The sequence below is a fragment of the Triturus cristatus genome, chromosome 5_2, assembly GCF_964204655.1.
Source record: "Triturus cristatus chromosome 5_2, aTriCri1.1, whole genome shotgun sequence".
Classification (NCBI taxonomy): Eukaryota; Metazoa; Chordata; class Amphibia; order Caudata; family Salamandridae; genus Triturus; species Triturus cristatus.
The window spans coordinates 799,969,429-799,986,797 of NC_140588.1; positions in this window are offsets into that span (position 1 = coordinate 799,969,429).

Consider the following 17,369-nt stretch of genomic DNA (forward strand, 5'->3'; position numbering starts at 1 on the left):
ATAGGCAATGCATTATTGACAAGTAATCATATATATATGAAAAGCATTACATTAAGACAGATGCTGGAGGCGTAACAGCTGATAATACAGATAAGAATACACATACGTAATGAAAATGGGCGTAATAATAGGCGTATACTAGAAACGTCATTTAAAATGATGTCACAAGTGGGTGGATCCATAAGAGAATCCTGCAGTGTCAGCAGAAATATTTGGCAGAGATGCGCGCGCAGCCGCATGACGTGTGATTGACGTGCAACTAGAGGGTGAAGGGGGAATTGACATTTAGCTCTACATGTGGAGACAGAAGTCTGGGGTGTCAGGACAACCTAGTCCTAAATCATATCTAATATCTTGTGTTTAAGGAACTATATTATCTGGAAGGAAAGGTCTTCTCGGACAGATCCTATTCTATACTGACTGTTAGTGCGTGTACAAGCGTCTATGTGTCTACATGAGATGCGAGGGGGCAGGAATCTTCCATGGTGACAGGGGCTATGAATTACTTGCATAAAGACAGCGAGGCCGGGCCCTTTGCTCGGTAGCTGGAGGGATGTTTACCTAAAACTTCTAGACAGGAATGCATTGAATGAGGAGCGGAGCAGATAACTTGAAGGCTGAATACAGTTTTTGGCAGGCAACAGGCCGCGTCAGGCACCGTTAGCCGCGCAGGGAGTAGGACAAAGTTCATGGATACGGATGCAGGTCCAGGCTGGAGCATTTCAGAGGCAGAAAAAGGAAAAGGCTTGATGGCAGAATTCAGGGCCTACTCGCCTGAACTGTAAAACGTGAAAAGTGGACCATATAAAGTCGGTGGCCAATCATACTTAGGAATGGAATATCCGGCACATTCATGGCAGATATGAAAGAGGACATGTTAACGTTGGACGCACATGTATTTGCGTCTTCATAGCTGGAACTGGAGGGAACATACATGTACTTGTAGCATGTACATGGAGCCGTTGGGGTCTAAGATAGGGGACACAATTGACCATAAAAATTCATATTTCCTCACATGTTGTAATAAAGTGCATTGGGGCCAGTCCCTCCGACCCTTCCGGGATCCCTATGATCCTCATATTGTTCCTCCTGGAGTGCCGCTCCGCATCTTCTACCCAGGCCTCAAGCTGGCGAAAAACTTTATGGAGATCAGCAATGTTGGTTTAGAACATACAGAGGGTGCTTTCACCCTCAAAGATCCAGTTTTTTAATTTTTGTGACCTTGTCAACTGTGTTTCACAGACCCTGTTGAGAAAGGTCCTGACTCAATTCTCTATCTTGCCCACCAGTGACTGCCTTGATGCCTGTCTGGGCAGCAATATGGAGGCCATGGTATCAGAAGAGTCAACCCCGGCCTGCCCTTGGTCCACATACTGCCGAGCCCAGCTAGGGGAGAGAGCCATTTTCATACAATAGTTTATTTTCCCCTGGAAGTGCAGTGTAGCTTGTTTATCCTTGTACCACAGAGCAGATGCACAAGTGTGATCGGAGTCAGAATCTAGTCAGCAGCAGTGGCCCACACTTCCTCCAAGCTATAGAGTCACAGCAACCAGGCTCCTGTATGGCCCCTTGTCAAGTCTCTTGTGGCCTCAGACTCCAACCAGCACTTCCACGCTCCTGGGGCTCGTCACCCATCTATCCCACAGTCCTATGGCCCTCAGTAGTGTGTGCACCACGCCCCCCCTCGTCCAATGTAGCCTTGGCTGCATCTTTGAGGGTACTTGTCTCAATGAAAGCCCGGCCGTACAGGGCTCTGCTCGGGCTCAGATAGGAAAGTGATGTCGGAAAAGACATTTAATTTTCTTAATAAAGAGAGGTTGAGCGTCTCCACCTGCTATGAAATGTTTTGTCAGGAAGGGGTGGAGGTTACTGGTGATTCACAATATCCTAGGGTGCAGACATCATGGTGAGGGATCTTGCTGTTCAGGACAGTGTGTTTGAGCCATCACTATTGTTTAAAGGAGAGCTAAGGATTGCCTATTAGCACTGGGATGAGAGAAACCACCCGCACTTCAAAGGTGATCTCTGCCCCCTCCTTAACTTGACTGACACCCTTAGAATGCTTTTAAGAAAACAAGGCAGAAAATGACAAATTGTATTGTGTGAAATTGCAATTATGTATAGGGCATATTACCCATGAGGCGCAATAGCAAGCACTATATAAATGCAATTAAAGGGATAAAAAATGTTCTTTTTAAAAGGGTTTGCAGTGGTTCAGTGTCCACCAGACAGTCAAGACTTTTCTATCTATATCCTCGCATCTAGAATTCTGTTGGGGCGGAGGGGTATTGTGGTTTTTCTTATAAAAATAAAAATCCAAGTAGTAACTAAAACTATAAGAACCTGCAAACTGGTGTTTGCAAAAAGGGTAATGGGCAGTACTATGTTTCTGTGGTTGCTTGTGAAAGGCACTTATTAACAGGGCCACTGGAAGTATGCGACAAGAAATGACCACATGTATGTGTCAGGATTAACTAAATTATGTGGCAAAAAATAGGGATACTATGCGGTGTAATGTGACATATTTTGGGATAGTATTACTTCATTAGTTCATAATTGTGTACGTGTATGAGCTAAGGTTTGACTTCATTAGTACTAGCTTGCCACCCAGATACAGGACAAAGTAACTAATGATGGCAGTCAACATTTGCATAAAGCCTTCTACTGTGCAGCAACACGTATCACTGCATTGTCAGTAACTTTTGATCAGTTTGAGATGGAGACGCATTTTACTGCTAAAATCTGCAGTATGTGGCAAATGCATATCCATAATTATGCAAAAACAAAGTCTGGGGCCGCCAAATTGCATATTCCAGTGGTACTATTTATTGGTGGGGACAGGGTCTTGTAAAAAGAAGTCCAGATTCTCTGAGTAAAATATCCGTGGCTTTTTGTTCTGTCTCAGAAGCTAGGCCAGCTAAGGCCCAAGCTTTGATGTTGTTTGTGAGATTCTCATGCAGTATTGACTTCAGGGTGATGGTTTGACAATAATGTCATGTCACACGGTTAGTCTGACAGTCAATACACAGGCAGGTGTGCAGAGAAGTCCATCACTGTGCTCTTCTGTCGCACATATGCTCTTGGGCTAAGTTTGGCTAGAGCAGGACATCCAGCCTACAGGAGGGGCACACATGAGGTGCAATATACCCTTATGTCTTATTGAAAATTAGTTGGAGCTAACCTCTCATAGTCAACTTCACAGAAGGCCTTTGCGTGCCTGTTCCCCTGTGATTTTGGTAGATCGGACACATATTAGACCGAAGAAGTGGATCAGCTTGGCACTGTGCAAGCACAGGAGGACCTTGCACTGCGCTTACTGAAGTTTTCTGCTGCAGTAGCATTGTAGGCCCCAGACAGCTTGGGAAATCATGGTGTCTACCTCTTGGTCATCTTTCCCATCTCTGCAAGTGACAGCTGGTGCTTGAAAACACTTGAGATAAAGAGAGAAGGAGGATGTCATGCTCTAGATCTAAGACACACATTCATTTGAAAGGCTCACCTGAAATGTATATTGGCTCTGTAGTTGCTGGGCCTTGCCGCTGTTCCTCAAACTGATCCATTTTTGCAGTCAGCTGGTGCATGCATCACCTCCTATAATTCAATGCCAATTTTGAACCAGCAAGTGTTTTCCTGTGGGTTAACACACTTGCTGCTGTAACACAGCCGAGGTACCTTGCCTTTATTAATGTCTGCATGAAGAGTGGAGTTTAAAGCTCAAACTTTAATAGTTGCCTTTTGCTTTTCTGCACAAGCCCGTTTTTTCGTTCCCATGTGCTGCAGTGCATTTCGACTACTATTGCATCATCCATAGGCCATCACCTGGGCCTTAGCACTGTTCATCCTGCCCTCGATCACTGAAGTCACTCTCCTCATGTCGCTGGCTCCTCTCCTGCTCCCTGTCATCCTCCCTTTTCATTTTTTCTCCAGTTTTCGCTTCCCACTTCTTAAATTTCACTTTTGTCTTTTTTATTTACCATTATCTCCTTGCCTGTACTTCCCTGTTCATTCTAAATTTCCGCACTACAAATGTAGACCAAAAAGAATATCAAATTGATCTAAAAGCAATAACTGTCAAAACAGCATTCACAACAAATTGTAGATGGGAGGAAGATGGGGGAGGAAGAGAGGTGTGAAGTAGAGAGTGGGTTAGGAGACAAGGTAATTATAGGTTCAACTGTAATGGAAAGCATCACCTCTAGTGTGTTGCTGCACAACGTACCAATGGAAGGTTTAGGAGTGCTTGGGATTGAGAAGCACGTACCAATGGAAGGTTTAGGACTGCTTTGGATTGAGAAGCACATCTCAGTGCCTGTTTCATTAAGTAGAGGAACCTAAAACTGAAGTTGATTAATCATCTTGACTTAGGGATGAACATCTGGTAGACCTAAATAAGTTTCTGTGCTGATAACATTAGTTGCTGCACATTTGGAAAGAGTGGGACATTGTCACAAACAGGTCCCATCTTCTTGTAGAAATGAGCTGCAAGAGAGATACAGCTGAGCCCCTGCATACATAGTGCCACATTCTTATACAGACAGGAAGAGATGATTTAGATATTTTCTTGAGCTCATTTACCGACAGTGGATTTCTTGCACTGAACTAGAGCTGATTTCCTCACGTACATAAAGGGCCAGTTCACAGGCCGAGATGATCTATTGTGTTATTTACAATGACTTCACAATGCATGAACAGTAAACGTCACACACAAGTACTTAGTTTACCTATTGATGCATTGACTGTGCTCTCCCAGCTTTAACTTGGGAGACACGAATGGGCATTCTAAGAAGCAAACAGAAGGACTTGGTGGGGAAATCCAATGCAAATATTGCAAACATGCAGACATAGCTTCGTAGTAAAAAGCAATACTTTTAGAATTAATTGCCCACACTTATCATCACGTATGCATTACACCTAAATTATACAGGTATGCCTGTGGTTCAAGGTATTAGAAAGAGCTCTGATCACTTCCATTTTCAAAGGGGCTATAGGAGGTAGGAAAGGGATTTTGCCAGAAAAAATAGATGATAACAAATCAGTGTTTTATCAAATTTTTATAAACATACTGATGAGTAGTATTCACAGCGCATGCAGGGTTATGTCTTTTACTTTGACTTTTTTGAGAATTCTGAGAAATAGATGTCGTTTTTTTTATTCATTGCTGATTGGATCACTAAGAAATGTAAGTGTGTTCCATTGAAAGTGCAGTGTTGTTAGGAAAAACAACACTTTTTGTACAGATAGGCTAAAATGAATGTAAATCATGAGCACAACTTAAATCATTTCCACTGGTGCCATTAAACAATCATAATCAAAGGAGATTCTTTAAACTTGAAACTAAACCATTAACCCTATATCCCTAACCCTTAGGCCTATACACTTAACCATATACTCATAACTCTGTACGTTGTGCTCTAAACCCTAACCCAATTCCCTTGCACTCTATGCTCCATGCTCTTCAATTCTATACTGTCTATTCTTAACCACTGTACCCTAACACCTATGTTCCACACCCTTATATCCTATACCACATAACTTTTACCTCTAACCTGTTAACTCCTAAACCCCAAACCTTTGATTTTATATCCTAAACTGTAACCTAAATCCAAAATCCCTACCCTTTACCTTTATAACCCTAGCCCGTAATCCTACAATACAAACTCTTAACACTATTCTCATAACCATATACTTTTAACCCTAAACATTATACAGCTAAACCTTAACACCTAACCCTTAAGCAAATGCTACTAATCCCAAATCCATAACCCCCAATATGTAACTCATATACACCCTTAACCACACACCCCAAAATATTAATGTATACACCAAACCCTTAACCCCTAATTCTATATCCCTAAATCTCTGATATGCTTATATTTATACCATATATCATGTCCGTTCGGGATCCTCTGTCAGCCCCACCCTTTTTACTATCTATATGATTCCCCTAGCAGACAATTCCAGGTTATATATTTTTGAAATTGCCTCCTACACTGAAGACACTCAAATCATTATTTCAATTTCCGGCAATATTTCAGACACTTGTCAGGATTTTTATTCCTCATTGCTACATATAGCAGAATGGATTAACAACCACTATCTGAAGCTCAACATCGACAAACTTCCGGTTAGAATGAGTGTTGGTGGCCCCCGGGAACTGGGTGATAACCCACGCCCTACCACTCATACAAAAAACGTTGCCATTGTCCTGGGCTCCAATCTGTTTATGACCAATCAAGTCACTGCGGTTGTCACTTCCTGCTTTGGCATCCTTAAGATGCTTCACAGAACCCTTCCATGGTTGACTATTGACCTTCAAAAATCAGTGTTCCAAGCCTTAGTTACCAGCTGTTTTGATTATGCCAAGGCACTCATTGTTGGCATTCCTGCCTACCTCACCAAAAGACTCTAGACTGTCCAAAACACTGAAGCCCAACTGGTACTCAGTTTGCCAGCCTGTACTCTGAGTGTGTTTAGGCCTCTCCTAGGCAGCGCATGTGCTATCTCTTTGAGACATGCTGTATCTACTCTGTGGGCTTATAGCCCACCCATCACTTTTTATTTGTTGCTTTGCATGTCCTTCGCAAAGGCTTGCTTCTCTGTGGTCAATGTTTGTTATATGTCCCTCTTTTTTGTGTCCCAATCCCTCCCGTGGCGCATGCCCCTATTACTTGTAGGCTTTCTCTTTTGTGTATGTAGCACACTATCTTTTTATTGTGTTTCTGCCCATGTTTTCAGAATGTGGGCTGATCTTCCTGTGTAGTCTTATTGTGGATCCCAACGCATTCACCCGTTGGGAGTTCATCAAGGATTGTTATAGTGCTAATAAACTGAAAAGTAAAAAGCTTTGTGACATTGCATTTTTAACTGGTTGTGATGCAAGTCTGTACAGCGCTACTTGGTGTGGGGGCTCTCTATGCCCGCTGATGCTCTTGTGCTCTGTAGACTCATTAGCCCATTTCATTTCTTCCATTTGCTTTGTGTATGTTTGCTAGTTTGTTTACATAGAAGCGTGGGCTATGAGTTTTGTTTTGTCCTCTTTTATTCAGAAAAAGTGTGAAGGGTTCGCACTCTCCTTCTATTTATTTAAGAGTGGCTCGACTCAGATTCATTTCTATGAGGAGCGCACGTTCTTTGTCTCTCCTTTATCTCCTTTATTTTTGAAGAGGCAGCTGGTAGGATCCCCAAATCATGCTCTGGATCTCTGTTTTTTCTTTTATGATGACTACCAGGCTGACATGGAGGTTGTTGGCCTGGGGTGAAGAAACTGCAGAAATTTGAGAGTGGCTAATGGCAGACCAACTCCTTCTGAAAGGTGATTTAGCTGCTTTTAGGAGATTAAGTGCAGCGGCATTGGCCCGCGTTATTTTTTATTGTAGTCTCTTTTCTTTTCTGTAGCTGTGTGAGGGGCATGCTTCCTGTAAAGAATCATTTATGAATTCTGCTGTGGGGCACAGGAGGTTTGGGACATATTTTCAGTTTGTGAAGTCCAGGTATGGCGTTTCAAATCTTTTTATTGAAAAATATTTATATATCTTTACTTACCTGTGATAACTCATCAAATGTGGACTTCTTCTTTCTGGCCCCCTGCAATTGGAGGTTCTAGGTGCCTGAGGAATAAAAGGAATTAGAATTAACTACAATTTACAAATTACAGAGTAGCCCATTTGGTCATACAGTAAAAATCATGAGTCGATTGATGGGATAAAGTATAGATTTATTACAAATTCAAAGCCAAGCTGATATAAATCAAGTGCAGAAACATAGTATAAAAATACAGAATCACTAAAGGATATCCGAGGCGACGTAGAAAATTGATTCTCAGTAATAGAAAGCAAATGAGGAATTCAATAGCTGGTATACAAAAGTATAGGAAATAAAGTCTGGTGAGTAGATTGAACGTTTCAATCCTCTTGCCTATACAGGAGGTTGTCCAGGGACACCTACTAAACCCTATTCTAACTGGGAATCAGAGAAACCCTATTATATTGGGGAAGAAGAGAAATGTCTCAGTATAGCAGAACTTCTGTAGAAGTTCTCAAAAGTAAGGTTTTTTGTATAACATGAAGCCACACAACAGAGATAGTGCAAAGAGGTCTGCACCTCCTAGAGTCGAAAGGGAATCATCACAAAGGTAAAGTGCAATGCCCAATTATACCCATGAAAATAACCTTTGAGAATTCCAGGTCACATGTCCAATTATTTCTCATCTTCAAACAACAAATGTGGCCACTACTCTCAAGATTCTGTTCCTTTTGTCTGCACATTAAAACGTCCTTGAATTCCTCCCATCTCCTTATTCTGCTTGGACAGTTGTCCTCCCTTCCTTTGTTAAATCGTTTTATCCTTGCCAAGAGATACTCCTTTCGAGCCTTACTATTCTTTCACACAATGTGCCTTTCTTTATCCATGATTTAATGCAACTGCATCTGCAAAGGAAAGAAAAACATTGCATCTAAAGCAAGCATTCACATCAAAAATTAAACATTGCGAAATCTAAAAGCTTAAGACCTTTGGTCAACTTTAGTATGGCAAGCATTTCAGTACACATTTTAAATGCATGAGTACAGATACATCTACAGTTGCAATATATGTTTAGAGCACTGTTAGAATGGGTACATTTTCAGTTATAAAATAAATGGAAACAATTATTTAAAGAAATATGTGAATATAAAAGAAATACAATGTTATTCAAACCACACAGATGTAGATATCTGTCGGAACTGTAACTCGTTGTTACTGTAAAGAAACCATTTATATAACACACTAATATAAATGTTGAGCTTACACAGTAGATGCACTTTCTGTAACTGTCCAAGTACACCACATTACATTAAAAAGGTTACATCACATGAGTATATAAGGCCATGCATAGACATATATGTGGCCATATGAAACATGAAAGGGTGGACCCAAAATTACGCTGCTTCAGTACCCCCTCTTATGGTGAATGAAGCCATCACAAATTACAATCTGATATTATCAAACAGACCATCTAAAACCGTTAGTGTTTAGAATTGTTCACCTAGAATCCTCCAGACGTTTCATGTTGTCGCAGTATTCACTCTCACTCTCCTCTAACTCCACATTTGTTCTCTTCCTCTTCATTCCCCCTCTGACCTGTGCATACTTGTATCCCTTAAGGATCATGAATAGGAATATTACACAAAAAGCAATTATCAAAAGGGGTTTCAAGGTGGCACCCAAGATTCCACTTCCCCGGTTTCCAAACCAATTACCTATAGCAGACAATCCATTCTCAATGGCTTCCCAAACTTCTGTCGCTTATAACGCTTTTGAATCTTATGTCAACTCAGATATATTCTGAATATACTTCCCCAGATCCTGACTTTCATCTGGGACATAAGTACAGCATTGCTGAACTTTAAGCATCCTGCAGACTCCGCCCTCCTTTGCAAGTAAAAGGTCTAAAGCAAGGTGGTTTTGTAAAACCATAGACCTTATTGCAACCATCTCAGTATTTACAAGCAATAAAAAATGTGTAGTTCTAGTAGCCAGTTTATCCACTATTGTAGACAGCTTTCTAATTTTAGATCATTCAGAATCACTCCTACAGATGGGATTATAGCGCCATAAAAATGTCCTATCACTTCCGCTGCACTAACATCTCACCTAGTTATAGATTTAATTTCCCATATAGGATCATTGAAATGTTCCACATTATACATTTTCAGATAAACTATACCAAGATAACATGTACCATGGCATCCATGGGGTAATTTAAAATATGCATACTCTCCACAATAAAATACACTCCAGTAATCACAGGATCCTGTCCCTCTAAGAAAAGGCCATTCTTCCCTCTCGCTTCAAAAACATGTTCACAATCACTCTGTCCTAAAAAATAACGGGTCTATATAACTTTGAGCAAAATGTATACACAGCTTTCCCTTATGTTGACAATATAAGGTCAAGGCAGGAGGTCATCCCTTCACCTGATGCTCAATTTCTTCACTATTCCACCTATGATGTGTCTTAAGATCTTTATCAGTTTCAGATTTGGACCCAAGGCTCTCCTCTAGATCGCCCCTCAGCAATGCTTTTGGCTCTTTCCTGGCGGATTGGCAGTTCATTTTTCAGGCGACCAACATGTCATGTCATGGCAACAAGCACCATCCCAGAATCCTTGCAAGGCAGCATTTTCCAGCCAATATACAAATTGGGCGTTCTAACCTGACCAACTATAGATTATTCACCTTAATAGATGTAGAAGCCAAGATCTATGCTTTCAATTTTGCTCATCGATTTCAACATCCTATGGCTCAGAGTTGCTTAAAGGAAAAGACGCTGCAAACTTAAAAACCTTATAATCTAGCCTCTTTAAAAAACTCTTTGAGATATCGCAGTACGTCTCACAAGCCCAAATCGGGCTTCAATTTGGCCTGCACCACCAGGGCCCATCCAGGCTGGGGGCCCTAGTGCAATTCTGCTGGAGAACAAGGCCAGCTGAAGCGCATTCACTGGTGCATCAGTGCTGGCTTGAAATAGAAAGGTAGGCCCACTATAATAGTTTTGTGCTCCCAGCACTGCAGCACTCAATTGCAGTCCTGCAATTAGAAGACTCCAGCCACACCCCTATGGAATACACCTTTTTTAAATGACTCACTAACAAAGCAGCCAAGCTTTCATCAATTGTCATAGACAACACCACTTAGCTAGCAAACGGCACACGTGGGTTCGTCATGCCTTCATATGCAGCTTGGGGTCCCCACCATATTTGTCTTCTCACTTCTCTGAGGCCATGAAACACGATCTAATGCTAACACATCTCAGTGCGTTCTCATTAAAAGACCTCACACACTCCTGGCAGCAGCTCTGATATACCACAGAGTGCCGGCACTGTGGATAAATCAACAAAATGCTGCTTCACCCACTGTGCTTTTGCCCAGCCTTGTTAAGACAGAGACAAAATGTCTATTGACCACCCTTAAGACTCTTGCAAATCAGAACATGCTGACCAGCTGTAATCATATTACTGTGCGGAGGGGCACCTGTGCAACTGCCATGTAAGACCATGAGATTCTTGAGCATTGTGCCAAGGAGCTGGAAAAATCCAAGACCTGATTCTCCATTCAGGGCTGAGAGCTGAACAATGGTTATCCTTAGGATGTAGAAGGCACACAGCACTTTACACTCCGGCACTTGTCCTTAATTTCACCCGTTTACACTGGGGGGTGACTGCATTACAAACCACAAACATTATGTCCCTCATTTCCCTAGATTTTTCCATCAAGTAAACAGCTCCTTACTAATTACAATACAATAGCAGCACAAAAGCACCTTAAAGCAAGAGGTTTGCACAGCATGCTTAGCACTTTTACTTGACGAAGGTCTCAAGTCACTTAGGAGACAAAGTCTTAGGCGATCCCTATTTGAAGCAGGCTGCAGATGATTTTTAACATTTGGAGTGTAAAACCTTGACTGAGCTGCAATCTTGTTTGATTTGTTGGTTCAAACGCCTAACTTAACTATACTCACAGGTTTAAGGTGTTTTAATGGACATATTGAATCATCATTGCAGTTTTTTAAACATATTTTCATTATACATGTAATGGATTTTAACGAACTATGCATGATAAATAAACTAGATCTCTCCTTTTGTCCTCCACCAAATTCAAGAATTTCTTCTCCAAGTCTGAAACGGAACAGGTCAAATTATTTCTATCTGCATATGCGTTGCCCAGTGACTTAAGAGATGCAAAATACTTTCCTGAAATCTCAGCACCTTTGAAATAAGGATTCTTATTCAAATGTTTGAACATAGGAACTTCTGAAATAAATAAATCATAGATTGACAAATAATATTGAAATCAACCCTGTCTATAAAATAAGCTCAATAGAAGGCTACAGGAAATTCCATATATCAAAGGGATTTGATGATACATTATACCCTCTCCAACAGATAAAGGAAACTGAGTGCATGCATAGCATTCTCTTGCATTCATAGTGTCAATATATTCATACAGTAATTTAAAATAAGCATTTGAAACATAATCTCCCCATGATAGATCTGTGTACAGTTTCTTAATCCCCCACAAATTTAAGCTATTATCAGCAGGATGTGGTTTAGTATGACCAACAGTAGGCTCAATTTCTACTGATTCTTGGAACGCAGACAAAAGTAGCCTTGCAGTTTAAAAGATGGCAGCAAATCTCTGTAGTGCACTGGGAGTACAAGGTGGTTGGTGTGGGGACAGTGGGCTTCTTGGTTTTACACTCTAATGTTCTTTTGAGTGATCAGAAATGCAAATACTGCTTCTATGTAAGATGCTCTGATGCTTTGGTTTCAAGTGGTTGATTTTGACTTTGAAAGTGGGGGCTGGTGTACTTATAAAAAGGTGGGGTGCAAATATCTTACCTAAATTGAATGATGCAAGCAAGGGTTGACAGCAGGCTTGACGCTCCGTCCTCAACAAGGTTCCTTGAGAGCGTGTTCTCCCATTACTTACATTTCAAATTAAATTAGGCCAATTTATGTATTTTACAGCACACTATTCCAGAGATTTATGCTCAAAAGTCAAATCTCATATAATGATGGAATTCAGTGTGACACTCTTTCCTTGTATTTTATAAGGCATATTAAAGCATCTCTTTTCCCCGCTACCTTCCACTTCCATTCATTCACATATCCTGCCAACTCTAAATAGATTATCTATGAGTAGTGTGATAGAAAATCTATTTGGAAGGATAGGATAATAAAAATGAATTAATTCCACCTCCCACCATCATAGGCTTCAGATACTAAAGCTATCCCTCAGGTCAGACATATTTTACAGGCAAGAACAGCAGACTGACTTAACAGTTTAAAGCTCCAGGTAACAAGTATACACAGATTAATCAATTCATAAAATGTTAGATGTGTAGAATACCTGCACATGAACTGTAAAATAACTACCACAGCAGTAATGTGCAGATTGCATCAGGAATATATATGCCATGGCAGCACGAACAACTGCTATTAAATTACTGTAAACAACTCAAATCTCAGATGGAAATAATTCATGAATCCTTCCATTTTGTTGCAATATTTCAGATGTTAATTTTCTGAAAATACACTCACTGCCCCCAAATACCATATTTACTTTTTAGCAATTATCTAATTTTATTGCCAAACATCAACTTGTCTTTTCACAAAATATGCTACCTATGCCCCAAAATATCATATACCCATCTTTAGAAAATATACCTTTTTGTTTTCAGATATTAGGTATTCCATCATTTGGCAATCATTGCCATTCCGTATCTCAGGTATCCAAACATCAGCCAAGACGTGCGCCCGAGTATCTCTCCTAGAACAATCCATGGGGCATATTTACAAGGAGGCGATAATAAATTATCGCCGCTTTAGCGGTCGTTTTCGGCCGAAAGCGGCTATAATTTTATCGCCTAATTAGCAAGGTCACGCGTTAGCGTGAAACCTTGCTTTAGCGTGGGGATTCCTAACGCCCAGCTTTGCATCTCCAATGAGATGCAAAGTGGGCGTTCCTGACCTAACATGACAGGAGAAATGTCGCTAAGCGACATTTCTCCTATCATCAAACCCATGAAGCATAGCGGCAGGAAAAGTAGCGATAACCCCTGTTATCGCTACTTTCCTTACGCCTGCTTTAGGACTGATTTAGCCATGATATCCTATGGAAGGTGGATATCATGGCTAAGTTTGTGAGTCCCTATCAACCAGCTAACGTGAGATTATCGCTGGGTTTCCAGCGATAATCTCACGTTAGGCAGTTAGCGTGTGGATTTTTATCGCTGAGGAGATAAGCGTTGATAATAGCACGCTATCACAGCGATAAAAATCCACGCTAGCCGGCGATAATTATCCTAGCGCTAAGTGCGCTTAGCGATTATTATCGCCGGTTGTTGTTGATATGCCCCCATGTAATGAAATGCCACCCAACGGTGCACTCGGTATGAGAGAATTAACATCATTTTTTTTTTTTTTTTTTTTTTTCCTCATTTGCCATTACCTCCATCCACCAAAGAAAGCCAACCACCACGCGTCTGCCTTGGAATATTTTTGTCGATCTATCCGCCGTGTCACATTCCGGGCAAAATTTGTTTATAAGGCGGGAGACTATCTCGTTGGACAGAAAAAAGGAGAAGCACCAGTCAATAATGACAGACCCAGAGCTTACGTACAGGGGAGACCACTTCCCAGGGTCTTCCGGAGCCTAGTTGACATAATCACCGGACCCGGGGAAAAGGAAAAATAAAAAAATAAAAACCCGGTATCCTAGCTCCAGTTTATTAGCAAATCCCAGAAAGACAAATACTTTTTGGAGCATGACCTAGCCAAGTCAGTCTTAGAAGTTTCATACAATGATGTCAACCAGGCTATGTGTGATGGGGCTTTGGCCCCTATCCAAAATTTACATATTTGTCGTCTAGCAAGAATAATAGAGTAGAAAAGAAAAGACTTTGCCTGACCATTTATGTTTTCCTCAAGTCCAAAATTATTAACGGGAGAGTAACTTTCAGTGATGTACTTAAAACAGAGTTCAGAGTAGCTATTACTTCTTCCCAGAATAACCTAATAGCCGGGCATTCCAAAAACATATGTGTATCTGAGGCAGCCACCAAATTACACTTATTACATTTCTTCTCTGGAAGAAACTTGGAGAGCCTTAGGGGTGAAAAATAGGCCCGGTGCAGGGTAAACAAGTGGTTACGTCTTAGCCAGGCTGGTTTCACAATTTTATAAAGAAAATAAAAAGATCTGATCCATAAATCCTCACACTGAAGGACAAACTCATTTCCCCATAACTTATCTGGCAAAACAAAATCTCCATCCGCCTCCTCTACCATAGACCAGTACCAGATTGCCACTTCTTTATCCCCTTCTTGCTTTTCTACCAGTTGTTTTTCAAAATGGCTATCTTTCCCCACTTGAAGACCCTTCCTATTTTCTGCACGTGCCCAACTATCCAACTGTAAATATTTAAACCTAGAAAAAGCCATACCCACCTTGTCCCACAATACCTCCCAATCTTGTACCCTGCCATCCGCCAATATTTCTCCCCATCTTTGAATCCCAGCGTCTTTTAACGGAATTACTAAACTGTCCTGCATACAGAGTGGAAGCCCGGGAGAGTGCCAGACCGGAGCAAAATTAGAGTAATAATGTAGCCTGACATTTTTTCTGATCTGAACCCAATTTAATATGGCTGACTGCAGAATCTTTAGTCTAACTTTCTTAAAGTATTTCATGTCTCCAAACTTAAATAGAAAACCATCCGGTGGGATGTCTACTCCCCTTAGCATGGCCCTGAACATAACCCCCAGAGATGAAATTGCGGGGATTTTCAAAAGCATCCTAGAATAGGTTAGCTGAAATGCCCACGCGTAATATAACAGATCTGGCAAAGCCAACCCCCCCCTTTTCCCTCCTCCTTCTCAACTTCTTCCAGGTCAACCTTGCAGTTCTGAAATTCCAGATGAAAGAATTTATTTCTCGCTGGCTTTTCTCCACTTTTTTCCGTTCGAAGGACAGGGGAATTGAGTTAAAAATAAAAGTAAATTTTGGTAATATGGACATTTTAACTAAATTTATTCTCCCAAAAATCGAGAGTGGCAAAAACGTCCACAATCTCAGAAGTTTCCTACAGTCCGTAGCTACCCGATCTAAATTAGTCTGTGCCAAGCTTTCTATATCCTGGGTAATACGTCCTAGGAAGCTTGTTTCCGGTCCAGGGAAGACATGGCTTGGCAGTTCGGGCTGGACTGTTCCCATGAGGAACAGGGTCAGACTGATTTGCATATGGCCATTTCTGAACTGGGGTGGCAGAGTGGGCTAAAGAACAGTGATGGATTAAACCCAGATCAGTTGACTGGGGGTGAGTGTTTGCAATGTTCAACACTCCGTCCATCATTTCCTTTGGTTTTTAATACGTATTCCCAGGTATCTCATTGATGGTACAACTGTAGACTGTATATTTGGAACGTTCCAGCACATAATCTCTGTTTTACTGAGATTGATGTCATATCCAGAAATTTGCCCAAATTCTCCTGCCTTTTTAATTACCATTGGGAATCAACATCATGATGAGTTCCAGGTACCCACCGTGTGCCAGTCAATGCGAGTATACGTCTTAGGTATTTTCATAGGGAAATAAATATCATGATGTTCCCTGATACTTTATATGCCTATGAGTGCATGATGTGCTCCAGGTGCACAGCATATGCCAGTACGTGTCGGACTCCACAAAATAAATTAATACAAGACAGTCAAAGTCATAATGTGATCATAGCATCTCCCATTCGCCAATCAACTGCAACAATTGCCCATATGGAAGTCAATGCTGTGGACTGCCAGAGAGAATCCCCATATATCTGTCAATGCCCATAATGTGCGTCTTTTGCCCGTCCATCCAATGCTGTGCAGCAAGTATCTCCAATTACTGTAAATGCTATGTTGTGCTCCAAGTATCACCAATGTGCCAGTGAATGCCATTATGTATTGCAGGCATCACCAGGAGCTAGTCAACAGACACTATGTAATGCCACAGATAATCCCTACATGTCAGCAATTACATTATGTTCCATAATATAATCTTTAGCCTGATTAATGACTTGAGGAGCGCCAGGTACTAGCTGCTGAGGGAAACACAATGATAGTAAGTGGAATAGTTGCAAAAAGTTCCAACCACTGGCAATTGCTTGGGAACGCATTCTAGAGCATCACCCACTATAGAATTTAAGACAGAGATCATCCATGTTTAAATCAGACATGGCCTGCTCTAAATGGCCAGGCTCCCTCTGAATGGGAATACAAGCGAACGCAGACTGTTCTTTGCCTACTTAGGACTCATCAGTGAGTTGTAACTTGATTCTGTGGCACTGTGAAGCAAGATCCCCATGTCTGGGCATACCAGTGAAGTTACCCTGAATAAAACACAAAGGTGATGAGTGCAATGCTTGCAAAACAACCATAGGCACTAGCAATCCCCCATGCACTACTCAAGGCATATTGTTATACCCACTATGTCACTTCAGACAGATATGAGCAAAATTAAAATCAGAATTACCCCTGCTCCAATAGGAACAGACCAGCCTGAACTGCCAGGCCCCCTATAATGGGAACAAAAACAACTCTAGACCACTGTTACGCATATGCCAGTGAAACCTATGATGTTCTCCAGTTATGTTCTGTCTACAAGTCAGTGCCATGATGTGCTCTTGGTTTCCCCATATGTGAGGCAATGCCTATGGTATTAAACCATATCCATATCCATTGCAATATCATGATGACCTCCAGGTATAATCCAGATCTTGTCATGATGCCCCTCAGGAACCCCTCAAAAGCACGTCAAAGCCTATGAAAAGTCCCATCCCAGCTCTTCACCATAGAC